Source organism: Plecotus auritus (genome assembly GCF_963455305.1).
Source record: "Plecotus auritus genome assembly, chromosome: 9".
NCBI lineage: Eukaryota > Metazoa > Chordata > Mammalia > Chiroptera > Vespertilionidae > Plecotus > Plecotus auritus.
In genome coordinates, this window is record NC_137783.1 from 16,425,721 (window position 1) to 16,447,051 (window position 21,331).

Below are 21,331 nucleotides of genomic sequence, written 5' to 3' on the forward strand. Positions count from 1 at the left end.
GATCTTCTAAATTGGTTATAATTTTAAAAGGAGGATAGAAACACTGGGCAGCAAGCCTGGAGCAGAGCATGAGGAGGCAGATCGTCTATCTCTTTGGCAGAAACCAGCCGAGGAACAAACCAGCAAACCTCTTTTGGTTGTAAGCCTTAGAATATTAGGGTAAATGAGCACATTTATCCACACCTCTAGAAAAAGTCTGGGAAAAAGTTTCTAAATCCTTCCACTCAAAAGACTCAATGAAAACACAATCACTTTAAGACTTGATAGCATACATGTGCCCGGACTGTGTGTTAAGCAACACCCAGGGACACAAAATATGTGACATATGGTCCTTGCTATCCAACCAGGAAAAGAACTTGAAAAGTTATCCACTATCTTTGCAGTGGGTGATGAAGCCCAGATGTTAAGTTCTAGAAATCACTTCTAAACCTGGCTATCCATCAGGAATGCCTGGGAACATTTTTTTATTTTTATTTTTTTGTCTAATCTGTATCCCAAACCTTCTCCAGACCTATTGAATCAGAATCTCCAGGCATAAGTGGGGTCTGCAAGTCAATATTCTCCAAGTTTCCTCAGGTTACCTGGTGCAGTTAATCCCATAGTCCAGCTACAGTGTTTCAGAGATTGGATGCAGAAGTGCTATGAGGTAGGGTAAAAAAGGGGTGAAATACTGGGATGGCAGGGAAAACTTCATGGAGGAAGGAAGATTTAAGCTGACCTTTGAAAGAGAAATTAGACTTTGGTAGGTGAAGTGGACACATATCAGTGAGAGCCAAAACATAAAGACAGGAATGATGGTGAACAGGAAAAATGTTTATATTTTCATGATTTACATAGCTTATCACCAACCTTTGCCAACTCAGCCTATATACCACCATCTTCAGAAAGAGCTCCATGAGGCAATGTGGCAGATATTGTTGGTTGCCTAGACAACATCTCTCCATGCCTTTCCTTCTTCCTTTTTAACATGTTCTGTTGAGGTACCTCCCTCTGTTCGGGCATGAACTTGGAGGAGGCAGGGCCCCACTCAGCTCCCCTGGTCTGCCCAGTCCCAGCAAGGATGTGCACTTGGAATACAATGCTGGGAGCTGTGTAATTCTGGAAACTACCCTCATTCTGAAAGCATGTTGTCTCCTATTCTTCTTTCAACGTTTTCATGACTGGATGTGCTATTAGAAACTCTGCAACCTGCTGTCATCCATCATGAGGAACAGCCTGAGGACAAAGACCAATACTCTATAAGGCCAAAAAAAAAAAAAAAAAAAAACCCACAGAGAGAATCTGTTCCTCAATAATATGATGATGTCATGGAACCAATGAATTATTAACAATGGGGAACTACTTTACCTTTCTTTCTTTCTTTTAAATCCTCACTTGAGGATATTTTCCCATTGATTCTTAAAGAGAGTGGAAGAGAGAAGGAAAGACAGAGAGAAATATTGATGTCAGAGAAACACATCAATTGCTTGCCTCCTGCATGAGCCCCAACCAGGGCCTGGGCCAGGAAGGAGCCTGCAACAGAGGTTCATGCCCTTGACCGAAACTAAACCCAGGACTCTTTGGTCTGCAGGCCAATGCTCTACCCACTGAGCAAAACCGGCTAGGGCAGAATTTCTCTACCTTTAGACTTCATCATGTAAAGTGATAAATTCTTCAGCCGGTTAAGGCAGAGTTTTCTGCACCTCCACCTTATAGAGCCAAAGCATCCCAGCTGATATAGGCAGGTATTATAATTTCCATTTATAGATTTGGCCTGAGATTTGGAACATGTAAAGTGTGCCCAAGATCATAGGATTGATGCTATTGAGCAGGGCATAAAGAAGGCTGGACAGTTAAGCTCAGAACCACTTGCTATACCACACATATATACTCTCCCCTGGACACTGGGGAGCTTTTGAATGTTTCTGGGTAGGATTGGCATGATCCAAGTTGTGATTTTTGAAAATAAATGAAAAGTTCTGACTATACTATAATTCCCCACCTTATCTATGGTTTTGCTTTTCGAGGTCTTAGTTACCCGTGGTCAACTGAGATCCAAAAATATTAAATGGAAAATTCCAGAAATAAATAACTCATAAGTTTTAAATTACAAACTCTTCTAGGTAACGTGATGAAATCTCACACTGTCCCACTTGCTCTGTTCCACCTGGGACATAAATCCAGTGTATCCATACGCTACCTGCCTGTTAGTCACTAAATAGCTGTCCTGGTTATCAAATCTACGGCTGTGGTATCTCAGAGCTTGTGTCCAATCACCTTTATTTTACTTAATAATGTCTCATTCACATCACTTCATCTCATCATGTAGGCATTGGATCATCTCACATCATCACAAGAAGGGTGATTACAGAACAATAAGATATTTTAGAGGGAAAGAGAAAGATAGTACATTCACATTCTTTTCATTATAGAATATTGTTATAATTCTATTTGATTATTAGTTATTGTTATTAATCTCTTATTGTGCATAATTTGTAAATTAAACTCTATTAGAGGTATGTATAATAGGCAAAAATATAGCATACATAGGGTTCGGTAACTATCTGCGATTTCAGGCATCCACTGGGGGTCTTGGAACATATCCACTGCAGATAAGGGGGGACTGCTGTATCATTTTTTGAGAGGATGGCAATGGCCCATTTCCTCACCATTTCCTTCTCCCTCACTTCCAAGGAAAACAGGCCCTAAGACTTCAGGGTAAACTCAGCAAGCATGAGTTCATATGCAAGCAGCTGGATGACGAGAAACAATCTTCATAACTGCAGAAGGAAGAGATGGGCTTGGAGTACTTAAAACCATTTACAGTTGACTTAGGGGCCAGCTGAGGCAAGAAACGGTCTCCAGACAGCCACGTCAAGGAGCTACTAATGCTGAGAGAATCTTCTCTGAGAAATGTCTCGTGTCTGCAAGGCTGGTCCCCTCTGAGCTATCCAATGCCGATGCTCTGTGATTTGGGATCAATGTGGGGTGGTTGAGACCAGGAAGCCAGCAGTTTAGCATCCCAAGCCGCCTTTCCGGAGCTAACCTGTGTGCTAAGCTTCTGCTCTGACCTCAGCTCACTCCTCTGGGAGGTCCAGAGTGGAGTCAGGAAATCTCCGCTGCATATATATGCTGTCACTGCCTTCCTCAGGATGACTGAAGATTGGAGGTTCAGGCCAAAGACCACTTTGGATAATTGCATCCTATCTCTGCTGCTCTTCTTAAGTGACTGTCCTCGCCTGGCCCGCTGACTGCTTTAATCACTCAAGTGCCTCTCCTGTTACCATCCCCCCAGCAAGCAAAAGGTACCCAATCACAATGTGCTGCCAATAACCTCAGTCTCGGCCTGGAAACCCATGCCCAGGTCTGCCTTTTAGTCCATGGCCTGACTTTCTGCTGTCTTCCCCACTGGCTAGTCTTTCTGTTTGGGGTCCTTTCTCACTCTTTGGATGCCAGCTCAATGTAGACCTTTTCTCTCCTTGTTCAGTCATAACTCAGACTCTCCTCTACAATTAGAAGATGGTGCTGCCTTTGGCTGCTTTGGGTCCAACTTGGCCTTGGGGACATTATCCATGGCCACATGCCCTTCCCAGGTTTCCCACCAGTCACCCTGGTCTGAAAGATGAAACTGGTCTCTTCTGATCCCCTAGAAACTAGGGGATTACTGGACAGAGACAGCAAGCTCCTGTCAGTGTTCACCTCAGCTGCCTGTCTGCCCAGGTCTGCCTGTACCATGCATGGTCTTTCTGCGCAATTTCATAAGAACAACAGAGGGTTGGAGCCAGTAATCTGATTTCTAAAACCCTAGTTTGGCCATTAGGTGCCTATGTGACCTTCAGTAATGGAGACTCCCCCCACTGGGACTCAGTATCTTCATCAGTTTAATGAGAGACTTGAGCCAAACCACCTTCCAGTCCCCTACCAGCTCCACACATCTCCAAATAGGTCACCCTTTGCGTGGGCAAGAGCCATGAGTGCCCAGCCAGGCTGAGTGCCCTTAATCAATGGGCGGATCCACTATGGGCTGACCCCCTCTTTAATGGAGCAGTTGTCCTGTGGTTGGGACAATGATAAGAGTAACAATAAACATCATTTACTGAGCACCATGTGTCAGTCACTGGCTATGCATTTGGAAATATTTCTCACGTAGTCTTCCTATCAGCCTATGAAGTGGGTACTAGTATTATCTTGATAACACAGACAAAAAAAAGAGAGAGAAAAATTTTAAAATATGTAAGAATGTGCCCAAGCCACCACCTGCTGAGATGGAGTGCCAAGATCTGCATTAAGTGGCTTCTTGCCCAAGTAGAAAGAGACCCCCCCTTTACCCCCAACCCAGCCAGGTCTTTCCCAGTGGGGGCCCACGAGTGGGAATGCCACAGCTCAACCCTGCTGCTTGCTCTTGAATTATTGAATGCTAGGGCATTTCCCCAGGCTATTTCCTGCCCCCATCCACCCCAGGCTAGTGTCTGTCCCGTATTTAAGAAAACTCAGCAACCCTGTACCACTCTGACTTCTCCCTGGCAGAAAACGGGTTTCATAACTCCCAGCTTGGGCCCGTGGTCCTGTTGGGCTGGAAGGACACAAGGTGCTCTGAGTAGCCACAATCCTTCTTTAGATATGCAAAGAGAGATTCTGGAAGGTCACCATGCCCGTCTAAGCAAAGGGAGGCCAATAAGACAGCATATTAAGAGCTTATGTTTGAACTTGGACAATCTGGGTTCAAAACCTGGCTTGGCCACTTGCCACCTGGGACAACTTCATCTTTCTGTCTCAGTGTGTGCCCCCCACCACACCACCACTCCTTTGAGGGTCTCAGTCACTCTCTTTCTCCCCCATCTCCTTTCCTTTGCAGTGTGGATCATAACAGCATTTACTTTATTTATTTGTATGTGAGAAAAATGTTCCTGTAAAACCCTTAGCACCACACACAGTAAGTGCACAGTAAATGTTAGCACTTTTTTTCTTTGTAAAATCCAAGCCAGAACCGGAATCTGGCCTTGATGTCTAATCAGCAGCTGTTGCCATAGCTGCAGCTGCTGAGGTGTTGGGCCACCGGGTCCTCTCCTAGTGCTGACTCCCACGTGAGAGCTCCACTTAAATACAACGCCTGTCAGTGTGGCAAACAGGCCCTGGGCCAGGCACGGTGCCCCCCACACAGCAAGAAGACAGCAAACGTGTGGTGTGGAGAAAGCTAATGGGTTCACAGACGAGAGTGCCATGCTGGGGAAGCTGTGTGGGGCTCGGAAGCCAAGGGACCTGGATATGAATCCCTGTGGCCCCAGCTCTCTCTGCCTCATGGAGCTTGGCCGATAATGGGCAGAAACTTGCTTTGCACACACTGCTCAGGGCTGGCACCTCTCATGTTTAATTTATGCATAATTAAGTGAGATAGAAGCAATCGATGGATCCGTGAGAAGAGAAGGAGCATGAGCAGGTGGCTGGACAGAGAGAAATAGACGCCATGCAGGGGGCGCACTTCTTTGCTTTGGAAGTTGGAAGTTCTTTGCCTAATACTAGTTTGAGAGAGATAGATCCCATTTCCTGGGATAGAAAGTCAGCTACGTGGCATCCTGGGTTCTGGGTGGCATCCCTGAGCAGAGGGGAAGCCAGGAGAGGCTCATTTAAATGGGGGAGGGGACAAAGTCACATTGTTGAGCATCTACTCTGTGCACTCCATATACATGGTTGTTTAATCCTTAAATTAGTTATTAAAACACTATTGGAGCCCCATCTACCAATGAGGACACTAAGACTTAGAGAAGTTCAATAACATAGTCCAGGTCACACCGCTAGTGAGGCACAGGCTGTGCTGTGAAGCTCTTCCCTCCACATGAGGTCACCGGGCTGGGCCCCCAGAAAGATGCTAGGAAGAGCTTTCCTCTCCCTGGAGAGAGATCCCCATGTGTTTTCTCACACCTCCATCACCCTCTCTTCCCCCTCATCTCCTTTCCCTGTTGGGTCATCATGAGACAGCAGGAGCCACCTCTCTGACTTAGACTCCTGCTGGGGAAAGACTGGGCTGTCTGTCTGCATGGGCTCCCAGAGGCCCTGTGCATGGAGCTGCCAGAATCAACCCAGGCCTCCATTTGTCACAAAGTCAGTGTCTCCCTCTGCACCGCTGGCTCAGACCCCAAAGAGCGGACGCTGGGACGCACATGCTCTAAATCTGCCCCGAGCCATTTGGCAGGCCCAGGGATCCCAGGATGCTCACCCCTCATTACCCGGACAGGCTCACCAGCAGTGTGTGTGCGGAGCACTGATGCCTGTCATTCTGACCTTGGGCAGGATGTGGGGGGACGGGCAGGGCCAAAGCGTTCATGCCAATAGCAATCTCTGCTTGGTTGAGCTCACCCAGGAATAAAAAAATAAATAAATAAAGTCATTTATTTCACTGGTGATGGTGGTGGTGGTGGGTTTTGTCACCTCTGAGGCAGTGAGGTCCATTTCTATATAACTGTGCCACGGAACATTAGCAAGAACACATTGCCCTGCCTCCCCCCACACTCTTTGCTAAAATCACTCTGCCTGTGATGCTCAGGAAAGATTCCCAGAGGGTCCAGTGAGGGCGGGGCAGGGGAGAGATGGAGAGGGATGCTTAACACAGGCACCTCATCGCTCCAAGAGGCTCCTGTCAGCCTGTCTTATACGCAACTCTCATGCCATCCACCCTGCTCAGAAGCCTTCTGTGATGAGTCCTAACTCCATCGCTGAGCTTTTGGGAGTCTGCAGTATCTAGTGTCCCATCTCCCTCCTGATTTACGCCTGTTAACCCTAGTATGCTTCTATCTCACTTAATGACGCATAAATTAAAACCTCCACACCCACACTCCCACATCGGATTTGCCTACTTCCCTCCAAATCCCAAGCTTTCTTCCAAAGTCAGCCCGAGCCCTGCCTCTACCTCTCACCAGCTCTGATTATGCCACAGGATGCCATCTTTCTTCAAGCGTGGTGCTGTATTAACTCTTTCAGACTGGGGTGCATTGTCCTCCTTTCTGAACGTCGTCAAAGTGTAAAATTCCCACCATCTCACTGGTCATCGAGGCCCGGTTTAAAAGCCCCATCAATGTTCTTCACAATGTCATTTTCCCTTGCCCAGCCTGACGCTCTCATCCTGCAGTTCAAAGCCCTCTCCTTTGCGTTGTGTGCTTGTCTTTCTGCTCCTGTTACTGGCTCTGCCTTAGCCTGTATCTTCGGCTGCCAACGCCCCTGAATGGGAAGTCCTCCTCAGAGACTTTAATGAGCAACTATGGTGTTCAACCAAGGTTCCTGGGGTGAGCCAGGCAGCAAAGCAGAGCCGGTATCTCATGGGACCGCCCAGAAATGCAGGCTTCCTTTGCATCCTTGGACATTGCACACCAGAGTTAGCCCAGAAAAGGAACAGGGTTTTTCTTATTATTTCCTAACTCTGTGGTTTTCATAATGCTTTTTTGTTGAACATCTTCTGTATACACAGATGCACATGGACACACACATACACATAAAACCAAAAATCAAATTAAAAAAATAAGTTAGGCCATGAGCCACCAAGAAGTGCAGTAAGTGGCTAATTTTTATTATTCCTTTTAAAAGCCTGAATAATCTTTACTGCAAATCAAACTTTTTTTTTAACATGATATACTCAATGCAAACCCCAAAGGGCACTTTGGAGAGAAGCCAAGCTATAGGTTTATATTCTTCCCATTTCCAACTAAAATGCAAAAGAAAAAAAAATCTAGTAATCATTTTAATGAGCCTTTAAATAAATTCTTGGCTAAAGCACACTGCAGTAATTTATATGGGGAACCACATACATATATTTGCTGAGGAAGGGACTTTGTGACTAAAGACTGAATTTCCAAGAACCACTCTAGTAGCCTTTTCCTTTAAGTGATTAGTTTGAATTGAACCACACTTCATGTCCACTCCATGGCTGGGTCACACTTGCAAAGGCAGGTGGAGATTTGCAAACCAGTGTCTTTCCCCTCATTAATCCATCTCTCCCCTGCCTTCTTAGTGCTCCGTTACTCTGATTTCGGGTTCTCTTTCTGGACATACCAAGAAGAAAAACGTTTGGACTCAGAATCAGTAAATGAGGGGGTTTTGACCCAAATTCTGTTCTTTTCCTTTTTCCACCCCTTCGTCTCACAAATCTTCCCCTCCATGCATCCCCTGAGACACTGCTCTAGCCTCCTGGTAACCGTTAATTTATGAGACAAGGAAACAAGGTGGTGGTGAATTAAGAAGGATGGGATCATTTTTCTCCATCAGTAAAACAATCAATCTCTCCCAGAAAAACAGCAGATTTGGTTTTAAGAGGCAGGGAAGAGACTGGAAAAAATGTGACAGTGTGCCTCCTGGAGAGGACAGAATATGAGGCTCTTAAAAACCCTGGGTTCTGGGAACTGCACCCTCCCCAAGGAAGCCAAGAAGCAGACAGCCCGTGTAGTGAGCACGAGGCCACAGCCAGGGAGCCTGGCTTCGGGTCTGTCACCATGACGCTAGCTCCATCGAAGTAATCACAATCTCCGCCCTTCCCCCCTTTTCTGGAGTTTATTTCCTCCAAAGTAATATTATATTTCTCATTCTATCCTAACACTGCTTTCATAAGGCCCAGATAGGTAAATGATCTCGTAGCTCCATTTTACAGATTGAGAAACAGAGGCCCAGAAAATCGAAATGTCTTTCCCAGTGCCCTGCAACTAATTAAGAGAAAGCCTAAACTAAAAATCCCAGATCCTTCCTGGGCATCTCTTCCCCAGGGAACCCAGCCTCTGGCTTCTCTGGTGGCTCTTTGGCCATGGGCATGCTACTCTACCCCTCTGTGCTTCCAACACGCACAGGCAGTTAGGATTCCAGGTGCTCCGTTTCTCATCCAGATTCATTTGAATTGGAATTCCAAATGCAGTATCCTTGGGGCTTTGAGACCAGAGAACCGAAAAGCTATGGATGTTGACATAAACCCTATAACACACATTCAGTGAGACGGGTGGGAAGTACATATCCCCAACTGCTCCCTACTCGCATTCACCACTATAGTATACCCAGTCAGGGTTCCCCATCAGATCTGAGCGTTCCAGCTGTCAGCAGCCCATGGGCTTGGCAAAGGATATTGGATTAGGAGTCCCATAGACTAGTTCTAGCTCCAGCTGCAAATGGCTCTGTGACCTGGGACCAGTCCCCAAGTGGCATCTTCTGTTCAATGAGAGCCTGTACAGTCTCTAAGGCCCTTTTAGCTCCACTGTGCAGTGAGTCTAAGAATTAAATATGAGCAAAAGTGAGTTAGGTGAGCACATGAGACCAAGGTTAGTGGCCATAAGCAGCAAAATGTAAGCAGATCACTGACCTCTAGGTGCCAAACTCATCATTTGTAAATAGAATAATAACAGTACCAATCATTGTTGATGACATCTTAAATTAGTCATTTCATATAAAACTCATTTTGGTGCATTATAGGTGCTCAAAAATACTTCCTTATAATCATCATCATCATTAATATTATAGACACTTATTATATTTGAAAACAGAAACTAATATTATCACCCAGGTATATTACACATTTCTGAAAGCAGGAACCTGCCTCTAAGACACTTTGCTCAGTTAGACATTAGATATTGAATAGATTGCTTAACAGCCTAAAATTATCTTTCCACATTTTTGGCTTTGCTTTGCTTTAGTATAAAAGATTTTAATACTTTTGAATTGACGTGTACTACCCTAGAGCTTACTTCCCCTGACCCCCTAATAATCTCCATAGACATGGCCAACGGAAGCAGGAGCCCAACAGTTTAAAAGTCTGTGTTTTGTTTTGTGTAGATGTCAAAGGGACCTCAGGGTTATGCTGCTGTATTAGGAAAATGACAGGAACAACCAACATCCAACCACACACACAATGCCTCTTTAACAGCTTGGCAGAGGCGGTTTGCGCCTCAGAGAAATCTGACTAGTAATCCCCACTGTATTTCTGCAGGGTAGCCTGAAAGTAATTATCCTTCTCACTGGTAAATCAATTAGGAAAGGAGGATCTAACACTCCCCTCCCTCTCCAAGAAATTGTAATCCTCTCACACTAATGGGCAGAAAACCCCAGGCAACAAGGTTACGACTAACAGAGTGATGACTGCACTCAACCTGGTCTTTAAACCAGTGGCAGGGACAGCCCACCTGTCTGAGATCAGAGTAGAGGGCATGACCCTTGTGGTCTGACAAAGATGAATGGGCATCCTGGACCCTCTCTTACCAGCTACTTCACAAAAAGCAAGAGGCTCACCTGCCTGAGCCTCGGTTTTCTCACCCATCAAATGGGGATAAACTACCAGGCTCAGAGGATTAGTAGGGAAACTAGAATAAAGTATAGAAATGAACTTAGCCCAGTGCCCGGAACTTATTAGGAGCTCAAGAAAAAGAAGTCATTATCCTATTCTGATGTCAGACCTCGCAGTCCTCCTCCCACCCATATGCAAAGAGGCGCACACACCTCTACCCTGCAGTCATGTGGTCACATTCCTTGGAAGTCCGACCTTTCTATGCTCTCTACCATTTCCCAAACACTGTTTCCAAATCTGCAGGTGGCACCCTCTTCTGAGCCAGAGCAATTAAGCCATAACATGCCTGTATTTTCCTATCCATGCAAAGATTTGTTTTCAGATAGATACCCATAGAAGCCACAGCCCTCTCTTTTGGGACAAAGCCTTCAGCCTGTTGGCACAAAGCACAGCTCTGTTAAGTGCAGGCTTGACCATGGCATGTGTCATTCTGCATGGGCCTGAGGACAAGAGTCCATTAACACTAATGAGGTCCAGAGGCCCAGGGACGTTTCTCTCCTACAAGGGGAAAGAGCTCAGACCCCACCGTAGCAGAGCCCCTTCTCCCAGAGGCGTGCCTCACACACACCTAATTCTAGAACGAACACAACTGCTCCTTGTGTTCAATGTGCCAAGTTCAGACATCATCCAGGTGGTCAGCTAACAGGCCAGTGGTTGGAGAAAAGCAAACAGTGAGGGATAGAGAAATTCACATCAAACACAGCCTGGGCAGGCCAAAATTACTAAAACTATCGTAGGATGGTTTAGAACAACGTCAGCGAGAGCAGATCCCAGCACTTTATAGCAATGTACTGTCACTTAGAGAAAGCCTAGTAGATATTACTAATCCAAATCTCAATGTCTTTAAGGGAATCCAGCATCACTGGATGTATCTTGACAAATTTGTCCCCTAAATAAAACTAATGGGGAGAATGCTGAAGACCCACCCATTACACAGGGTTATTAGAGTCTATTTCTTTATTTTGTGGGCTTTCTAAAGTGGCTGGGAGGATTGGAGATTGTATAGATTAAGCTCCTGAAAGAAAGTTTCGTATAGGAAGTGCTCAATTAATGTTAAGATTATTACTGATAGAAGGAGACGTACACATGTTAGCATCTCTCCTTTTACCCTACGGGCTTATCAGCTGTCTGCAGTCAGAGATTTTGTGTAGTTGGAAAATCAACAAACAGCTCCAGAAACAAATATATAAATACAAGCACAATTTACTATTTTGCCAGGAGCAACAGATCTCTGCTATACTCACAGACTCCAAGGGAAGGAATAGCCATCTGTTAAATAAATAACTCATTAGGTGAAAAGCAAGTGTTTCCACAAGATTTACTGAAAAATCTGCTGGAGAGTACCATTGTTAGCTGGCTGACGAACATGGAAGGCCACAGATAATCTTGGTGCTGAGAGAATCAAAAGACTGTTGCATAATTCAAGCTGAGCTGAGAATCCAAATAACCACAGGTTTAAACATCAAGACAAAACTAAGAAGACACTTTTTTAAAGTTGCATTACAAGGTCATAATGAATCACAGCACTAGAACAATAAAGAAACAAGAGTATTTTCATTTATATCTAACTGGCATTCTGCCCAAATAGCTAGCGAAGGGAAGTTCTAGCAAACTGAATATTCTGGTTAAGAGAAAGTTGTCATGTAGAATATTTGTGCATCGTCAGTAACTACAGGCTCAGAATACAATAAAAAACAGTGAACAATAAAATGAAAGAGCATCTAATTGCATCTTTCCTTGGGTACTTCAGAAAGCACTTCAGGATCACAGTCTGCTTATAAAATTAATTTCTATTGTCATTTTAAAACAATAAAGCCGAGAGAGGAGAATAATGGCGGCGGAATAGACAGACGTGTTCCGAGCCTTGTCCCGGAGCAGAAAGAAAGAACAGCTGAGGGTCGCGCAAGGAGTGTTTGTTGGCTGGTTGGGAGACAGCTGAATTCCAGAAGGAGGTGGGGGACTGCTGAACGGGGTTCCCCTGACCTGGCAGCAAGAACTGCGGCTGGGTCCCCTCCCGGAGCTGCGGGCTTGGACGCGGAGTCTGCGCCATCTTGATCCGGAAAGTGGAGCTTATCTGAAGCCTGAGAATCCACAACTGCGGCACCCCAGGAACAGCTGCGAGCCCCAGAAGAACGCTCCCCAACTGGCGCAAGCACACGGGTTCAGAGAAGCTCTACACTCCACCACGGAAAGGTCAGATTTCGCCTGGGATAAGGTGAGGTCTCTGGTCCCGGCGGGAGAGAGGAACGCGCGTTTTGCGGGAGCTGGAGGACCAGGGAAGTCTGTGCCTAGAAAAATCCGTGGCTGTAGGGGCTGGCGTGATCTGTGACTGTGGAAAGGGGTCCTCAGAGCTGCTAAGAGAAGGGCACTCTAAAAAGCAACCCATTTTGATCTGAAGTGCAGGGACACCCTAAGAATTTCAGGCAGTCCAGACGTACGCGCAGCCCGTGCGCTCCCTGGGTGCCTGGGCTCACTCGCAGTCCCGGAGTTCGCACACTTGGGCTTTTTCCTCTTCAAATCCTTGCTTCTGATTACTAAGCCCAATACATAGGATCACCCAGTTGGGGACACCCTGGGAGACTGCAGGGGAAGGTTGTTTTTCTGGAACCTGGGGATCGGAGCGGGGAGTGACCATCAGAGAGCCAGCTCTGAGGCAGACCACTCCCACAGGCCCGAGTGCCACAGGGAAAGAAGGCTCTAACACTCCCTAGAGAGGCCATAGATAGACCCGGAAGTCAATCCAGAAACACTGCCACCCAGGGGCTGAATCACAAATTGACTCTTGTGTAATCAAAAATAAAGGAATACGAGAAATTAAGACACACCGCCTGCTTAAAATCAGGACTGGCTTACAACACCGAAGAGCAGTGGATCGCAGAGAACTGCAATACTGTCTGGACTGAGAAACAGGCGTGCCAAACAGAAAAACAGAGAAAGTGAATGACCTTCACTACTCCACATTTTATTTTTACCTTTTATTTTTTTTATTTTTTTATTTTTTTTTAATTTTCATTTTTTGCATCTTTTAATCAAGAATCTTTTTTTTCTTTTTTCATCACTTGATTTTGCCTTTTTAATGATTACATTTTTATTTTCAATCCGTATTATTACTACTGCTATTTTATCTTTTTTTTTTTTTTATTTTTTTATTTTTAAAGTGTCATTTTATTTTCTCTTCATTTTATTTTGGGATTAGGGTTCTACATTCTATTTTTTATCTTTCCTTTAGCATCGTTTTACTCTATCTCAACTCTACCTTTAGGCCATCACTCTCTTCCTAACCTCCCCCTTTTCAGTGTCCTGTTTGTCTTACCCTTTTACTGCTTTAGATTTTCCCTATTCTTTCTGTTTACCCCTTGTTAAAATTTCACCCTACTTACATATCTAATCTCCAATCCCCTGCTCCAAGTCCACATACACCTCTCCCTTCGCTGTCTGAGTTATCCATAAACTTGTCCTTATCTCTGTCCTTTTGTTGTTGTTTGCTTGAATGTAGATTATATCCAATTTTTACGCTTTTTTTGTGAGATTGTTTTGCTTATTCTTCTTTTGTTTATTCTTTTGTTTGTTTTGTGCTTCAGCTTAACCTTGCCTCACTCCATATTAGTTGGTGTTGTAGTTTGTACTAATCCCCAGGCACTTGTTGCTGGCATTTGCTGGGATTAGTGATTGTTCTATTGGAGTTTTATCCCCAATATATATATAGTCTGTTCCCCTTTCTCTCTTAGTCAATTTCTTGTCTCTTACTTTTTTTTTTCTCTTTACTTTCCCTTTTCCCAATTTCATTTTCACACTCCTTTTTTCTTTTTTTCTTTCTTTCTTTCTTTTTTCCTCTTCTTCTTTCTCTCCTATCACCTAATTTGCCTTTCTCTGGTGGTCACCTTTATTGGAGGTTATTAATATCGTGAATACATTCCTGTTCAGTGCCTTGTGAGTTGTACCTGGTAGTGCTGTATTTTGTGCCTTTAAATCAACCCAGGAGAGAGAGAACTACATAACCAGACACCCAGAGAAGAGAGACCATGGGGAGACAAAGAAGCAGCCCGCATATGAAAGAAAAGCAGGCATCACCAGAAAAGGAAGTAAACGAAATGGAGGCAAGCAACCTTCCAGAAAAAGAATTCAGAGAAATGGTCATAAGGTGGCTGAAAAGGATGGAAGACAAATTCGACAATATGAGCAAGAACCAAGAGGAAATGAAGAAGAACCAAGAAGAAATGAAAAATGACATCGCTGCTGTAAAGAACTCAATAGAAAGCATCAAGAGTAGACTAGAAGAAGCAGAGGACCGCATCAGTGAGCTAGAAGACAAGATGGAAAAAAATACCCAAGAAAAGCAACTTCTAGAAAAAAAAATTAAAAGGCAGGAGGAGAGTCTAAGGGAACTTTGGGACAACACGAAACAAAACAACATCCGCATAATAGGGGTTCCAGAAGGAAAGGAAGCTGAGCAAGGAATAGAAAACCTCTTTGAAGAAATAATGACAGAAAATTTCCCAGATATAGGGAAGAAAAAACCCACACAAATCCAAGAAGCTCACAGAGTCCCAAGCAAAATGAACCCCAAAAGACCGACGCCAAGGCACATTATAATTAAATTGGCAAACACCAACGACAAAGTAAGAATCTTAAAAGCAGCAAGAGAGAGACAGAAAGTTACATACAAAGGAACCCCCATCAGACTAGCAACTGATTTCTCAACAGAAACTCATCAGGCCAGAAGGGAATGGAATGAAATATACAAAGTCATGCAAAGGAAGGGGCTGAATCCAAGAATACTGTACCCAGCAAGGCTGTCAATCAAAATTGAAGGTGAAATCAGGAGCTTCACAGACAAAAAAGGACTAAGGGAATTTATTACCACCAAACCAGCAATGCAAGAAATGCTAAAGGGTCTACTGTAAAAAAAAAAAAAAAAAAAAAAAGAAAGAAAGAAACAGGAAGCGAAGAAGTAACACAGGGGTAAAGAATAGGAATGGCGACAAATAAGTACCTATCAATAATAACTTTAAATGTAAATGGATTAAATGCCCCAATCAAAAGACATAGGGTAACAGATTGGATAAGAAAACACGACCCATATATCTGCTGTCTACAAGAAACCCACCTCAGAAAAAAAGACGCACACAGACTGAGGGTGAAGGGATGGAAAAAGGTTTTCCAGGCAAATGGAACTGAAAAAAAAGCTGGGGTAGCAATACTTATTTCTGACAAATTAGATCTCAAACTGAAGGACATAACAAGAGATAAAGAAGGCCATTTCATAATACTAAAGGGAGCAATCCAACAAGAGGAAATAACTCTGGTAAACATATATGCACCCAATACAGGAGCACCCAAATACATAAAAAAACTCCTGGAGGATATCAAGGGAGACATTGACAGCAATACAATCATAGTAGGAGACTTTAATACCCCACTATCACCATTGGACAAATCCTCTAAACAAAACATCAGCAAAGAAACATCAATCCTAAATGACTCACTAGACCAGATGGAATTAATTGACATCTTCAGAACATTTCACCCCAAAGCCACAGAATATACATTCTTCTCAAGCGCACATGGGTCATTTTCAAAGATAGACCATATGTTGGGACATAGGCAAAGTCTCTTCAAATTCAAGAAGATAGAAATCATATCAAACATCTTCTCAGACCACAGTGGCATAAAACTGGAAATCAACTACAATAAAAACAACCCAAAGAAATCAAACACATGGAGACTAAACAGCATGCTATTAAACCATGACTGGGTTACCAGAGAGATCAAAGAAGAAATAAAAAACATCATGACAACAAATGACAATGAAAACACTACAATCCAAAATCTATGGGACACAGCGAAAGCAGTCTTGAGAGGGAAGTTCATAGCTCTACAAGCCTACTGCAAAAAACAAGAAACAGGGGTAATAAATTACCTAACCCAACAACTCAAAGAGTTAGAAAAAGAGCAACAAGAAAAGCCCAGTGTAAGCAGAAGGAAGGAAATAATAAAGATCAGAGCACAGATAAACGACATAGAGACCAAAGAAACAATACAAAAGATCAACAAAACCAAGAGCTGGTTCTTTGAAAGGATAAACAAGATTGATGAACCTCTAGCCAGGCTCACCAAGAAGCAAAGGGAGAGGACCCAAATAAACAAGATCAGAAATGAAAGAGGTGAAATAACAACAGATCCCGCCGAAATACAAAGGATTGTTAAAAAATACTACGAACAACTCTATTCCAACAAACTGGACAACCTGGAGGAAATGGACATATTCCTAGAAAAATATAACCTTCCAAAACTCAATCAGGAAGAATCTAAACAGCTCAACATGCCAGTAACTATGGAAGAAATTGAAGCAGTCATCAAAGAGCTTCCGGCAAACAAAAGCCCGGGGCCAGATGGCTTCACAGGAGAGTTCTACCAAACATTCAAGGAAGAACTAAAACCTATCCTCCTCAGACTATTCCAAAAAATTCAAGAGGAAGGAACACTTCCAAGCTCCTTCTATGAAGCCAGCATCACCCTAATACCAAAACCAGATAAAGACAACACAATGAAAGAGAATTACAGGCCAATATCCCTCATGAATGTAGATGCCAAAATCCTCAACAAAATTCTAGCAAATAGGATCCAGCAGTACATCAGAAAGATCATACACCATGACCAAGTAGGGTTTATCCCAGGAATGCAAGGATGGTTCAATATCCGCAAATCAATAAATGTGATACATCACATAAACAAATTGAGAGATAAAAATCACATAGTCATATCAATTGATGCAGAAAAAGCATTTGACAAAATCCAACACCCTTTCTTGATAAAAACTCTCAACAAGGTGGGAATAGAAGGATCATACCTCAACATCATAAAAGCTATATATGATAAACCCACAGCTAACATCATACTCAATGGGCAAAAACTAAAACCATTTCCCCTAAGAACAGGAACAAGACAGGGATGCCCACTCTCACCACTCCTGTTTGACATAGTACTGGAAGTATTAGCCACTGCAATTAGACAAGAAGAAGAAATAAAAGGCATCCAAATTGGAAAAGAAGAAGTAAAGCTGTCCTTATTTGCAGATGACATGATATTGTACATAAAAAACCCGAAAGACTCCATCAAAAAACTAACAGACTTAATAAATGAATTCGGCAATGTAGCAGGATACAAAATTAACACCAAGAAATCTATGGCATTTCTATACACCAACAATGAACTTACAGAAAGAGAGACTAAAAAAGCAATCCCATTTTCCATCGCACCAAAAAAATTAAGATACTTAGGAATAAACCTAACCAAGGAGGTAAAAGACCTATATGCGGAAAACTACAGGACACTGAAAAAAGAGATAGAGGAAGATGTAAACAGATGGAAGAACATACCATGTTCATGGATTGGTAGAATCAACATCATTAAAATGTCCATACTACCCAAAGCAATCTATAGATTCAATGCACTCCCCATTAAAATACCAACGGCGTATTTCACAGACCTAGAAAGAACTCTCCAAAAATTCATCTGGAATAAAAAAAGACCCCGAATAGCCACAGCAATCCTGAGAAAGAAGAATAAAGTAGGAGGGATCTCAATACCAGATTTCAAGCTGTATTACAAAGCCACTGTCATCAAAACAGCCTGGTACTGGCACAAGAACAGACATATAGATCAATGGAACAGAATAGAGAATCCAGATATCGACCCAAACCAATATGCGCACTTAATATTTGACAAAGGAGGCATGAGCATACAATGGAGTCAAGACAGTCTCTTTAATAAATGGTGTTGGGAAAATTGGACAGATACATGCAAAAAAATGAAACTAGATCACCAACTTACACCATACACAAAAATAAACTCAAAATGGGTACAGGACTTAAATATAAGATGGGAAACCATAAAAATACTAGAGGAATCCACAGGCAGCAAAATCTCAGACATTTGCCAAAAGAACTTTTTCAGTGATACTGCCCCTAGGGCAATGGAAGCCAAACAGAAAATAAACAAATGGGACTACATCAAAATAAAAAGCTTTTGCACAGCAAAAGAAACCATCAACAAAACAACAAGAAACCCCACTGTATGGGAGAACATATTTGCAAATGGTATCACTGATAAAGGTTTAATTTCCAACATCTACAGGCAGCTTATACAACTTAATAAAAGGAAGATAAATGATCCAATAAAAAAATGGGCAACGGACCTAAATAGAAGCTTTTCGAAAGAAGACAGAAGGAAGGCCAAGAGACACATGAAAACATGCTCAAAGTCACTAATTATCCGAGAGATGCAAATCAAAACAACAATGCGATACCATCTCACACCTGTCAGAATGGCTATCATCAACAAATCAACAAACGACAAGTGTTGGCGAGGATGCGGAGAAAAAGGAACCCTCGTGCACTGCTGGTGGGAATGCAGACTGGTGCAGCCACTGTGGAGAACAGTATGGAGTTCCCTCAAAAAACTGAAAATGGAACTCCCATTTGACCCAGTAATCCCACTCCTAGGAATATATCCTAAGAAACCAGAAACACCAATCAGAAAGGATATATGCACCCCTATGTTCATAGCAGCACAATTTACAATAGCTAAGATTTGGAAACAGCCTAGGTGCCCATCAGCAGATGACTGGATCAGAAAACTATGGTACATCTACACAATGGAATACTATGCTGCCATAAAAAAGAAGGAATTACTACCATTTGTAGGCACTTGGATGGAATTAGAGAACATTATGCTAAGTGAAATAAGCCAGTCAATGAAAGAAAAATACCACATGATCCCACTCATTTGGGGATAATGAAAAACATTATAAACTGATGAACAAAAAGATAGTTACAGAGGCAGTAAAGCATCAAACAAACTGTCAAATTACAGTGGTAAGGTTAGGGAGAGGTGGGGGAAATAAGAGATCAACTGAAGGACTTATATGCATGTATATAAGAGTAACCAACGGATGCAAAACATTGGGGGGTGAGGGCATGTATGGGAGTGGGGTGGGGGTGGGGGGCAATGGTAAGATATGTACACATATAATACCTTAATAAAAATTTGAAAAAAAAAAAAAAAACACACAAAAAAAAAAAAAAAAAAAAAAAAAAACAATAAAGCCATGGCATTAGCCTGTCATTTGTCTTTCTCCAAGCTGAGCGAAGAAAATGTCTCTGCTTTAACTTTCTCAGTGGTAGTGCCTCTTAGGTTGGAGTTAACTGTGCTTTGGTGGTGCTTCTCAGAGAAGACAGACAAAATAGGCCTGACTTTTAACTGGGCAATAGTTCCTGTAAGAAACTGTCCAGAGTGCACATGGTCTGGACGTCCGCTCTACAAAGAAGAATGGAGGTGGCATTTCTGCACCCGTGGTCTCCAAACCTCAGCTACGTTCCTCCCTACCCTCAACATCTGCCTTAACCTGACCCTCATGCCTTGCACTTCTAAGCATCTCTGGGCTGTGCTAAGGGGAGTTAAAGCAGTCAGGAGTAGAGAAAAACAGCGAAGACCAAAAGAGACATTGCAGGAGTTTACGAGGAAACACCTGGCAAACAGATAGACAGATGATTATCAAAAGGACGAAAGCAGGTGTGACCCTTTCATATACCACATGAGGAAATCCTCATGAAGACAGATGATCTGTCATCTACATGGAAATATGAGAAAATTTGTTGTGGTTCAGACACAGGTCAGAGATAAGCATTGAAAGGAATCTGCCATGTGTCAAACACCCACTTCTTGCTTCTCCCAAAGTACATACACCCTCTGTGATTCCATCCTACCCCAAGTCATTGGGAGTCATGAGACCAACAGCCAACTCAACCCATAACCAGCTGAGTGGCTGGGTGGGACATTTGTCCTCTGTGGGCCTGCTTCCTTCTCCATGGAGGGAGAAGGGAAGAGAAAGAATTAAAATAGGTCATCACTGACTCCATTCAGTCTAGTTTTATCTTGTGTCCACCATGGACACGGCACCAAGTATTAAATCAAGGTCATGAAGCAATTGCCTCAAGCTTCCACGTCAGAACTACATCATCAATTTTGAAACCCTCGGCTGTGATCATAGAGGAAGAAAAGATACAGAGTGTGGTCTGAAATCTGGACTGGAGACTGAGAATGCTGGGTTCTAACCTGGCTTTTTCTTACCTGGTTCTATGGGTTATTTTGGCTTCCATATTTTTCATCTGTTCGATGAGGCTGTTGGTGTAGATGAAAGAGTCTCAACTAAGACTCCATGAACATTTTTGGTTCATGTTGGGATCAGAGCTGTTCACAAACCCCCAAAAAGTGGTTTCAAATTTTGTGTGCAGAGACCTGTTTCTAAAAAGGAGGTCTAGAGTGTTAAACAATTTCCCAAGAGTTGAAATTCAAAACCAATTGAGAACTGCTGGTACAGGTGAAATCTATGATCCCTTCCAACTCTGACATGTAGTAATTCAAACAATACTGAAAAAAATAAAAATGACAATGCTTTGGAACAGAGAAAAGAGAAACCACTCAGCTAAAACCAGTAACAGGTGCCTAACAGCCATCCCAATTATCAGGATTTGGGAACTTGATGGTGGGTACAGTCTCAGATCTGGGGACCCCTGGAGCAAGCTGGACCTTTGGGCATCCATCCCCAACACTGGCCCAGGAGCCACCAATTCTGCTTCCTCCCTTTGGGGATATGCAGGACATCCAGGTGGTGGTGAGGAGAAGCGGTGGGGTTGAGAGGTGTGACGCTAAGGATTTCAGTCAAAGCTGCTGTGCGCTAAGCAGCATAAACAAACATCGTTCTAAGTCATTGCCTGGATTCCAGGAGTCGGAATCACAGATCAGGGACATCTGCACAATGGGCTGCCGCTCACCCCTGAGTTTTCCTTGCTAAAGAGAGGGTTTGCAAACCGCTGGGGACTGCAAACCAGTGTGCAGGAGGAGAGCTTGGGAGTGCCATTTCTGACCTTTAAGAAACACTGACATAGCCTTTTATAGTACATCCCCGGTGTGTTTATGGTGGACAGGCCTGCCTAAGCTTCTAAACAGCAGTGCCTTCCTAGCTGACGATAGATCACTTCTCCC

The 21,331-nt window shown here is 43.3% G+C and overlaps 1 protein-coding gene across 1 annotated transcript in view; it reads right to left on the minus strand.

The window, feature by feature from the left end:
- The window catches only part of SORCS3 (sortilin related VPS10 domain containing receptor 3), a 552,458-nt gene that overhangs the window by 278,696 nt on the left and 252,431 nt on the right, over positions 1-21,331 (minus strand). The window lies entirely within an intron of this gene.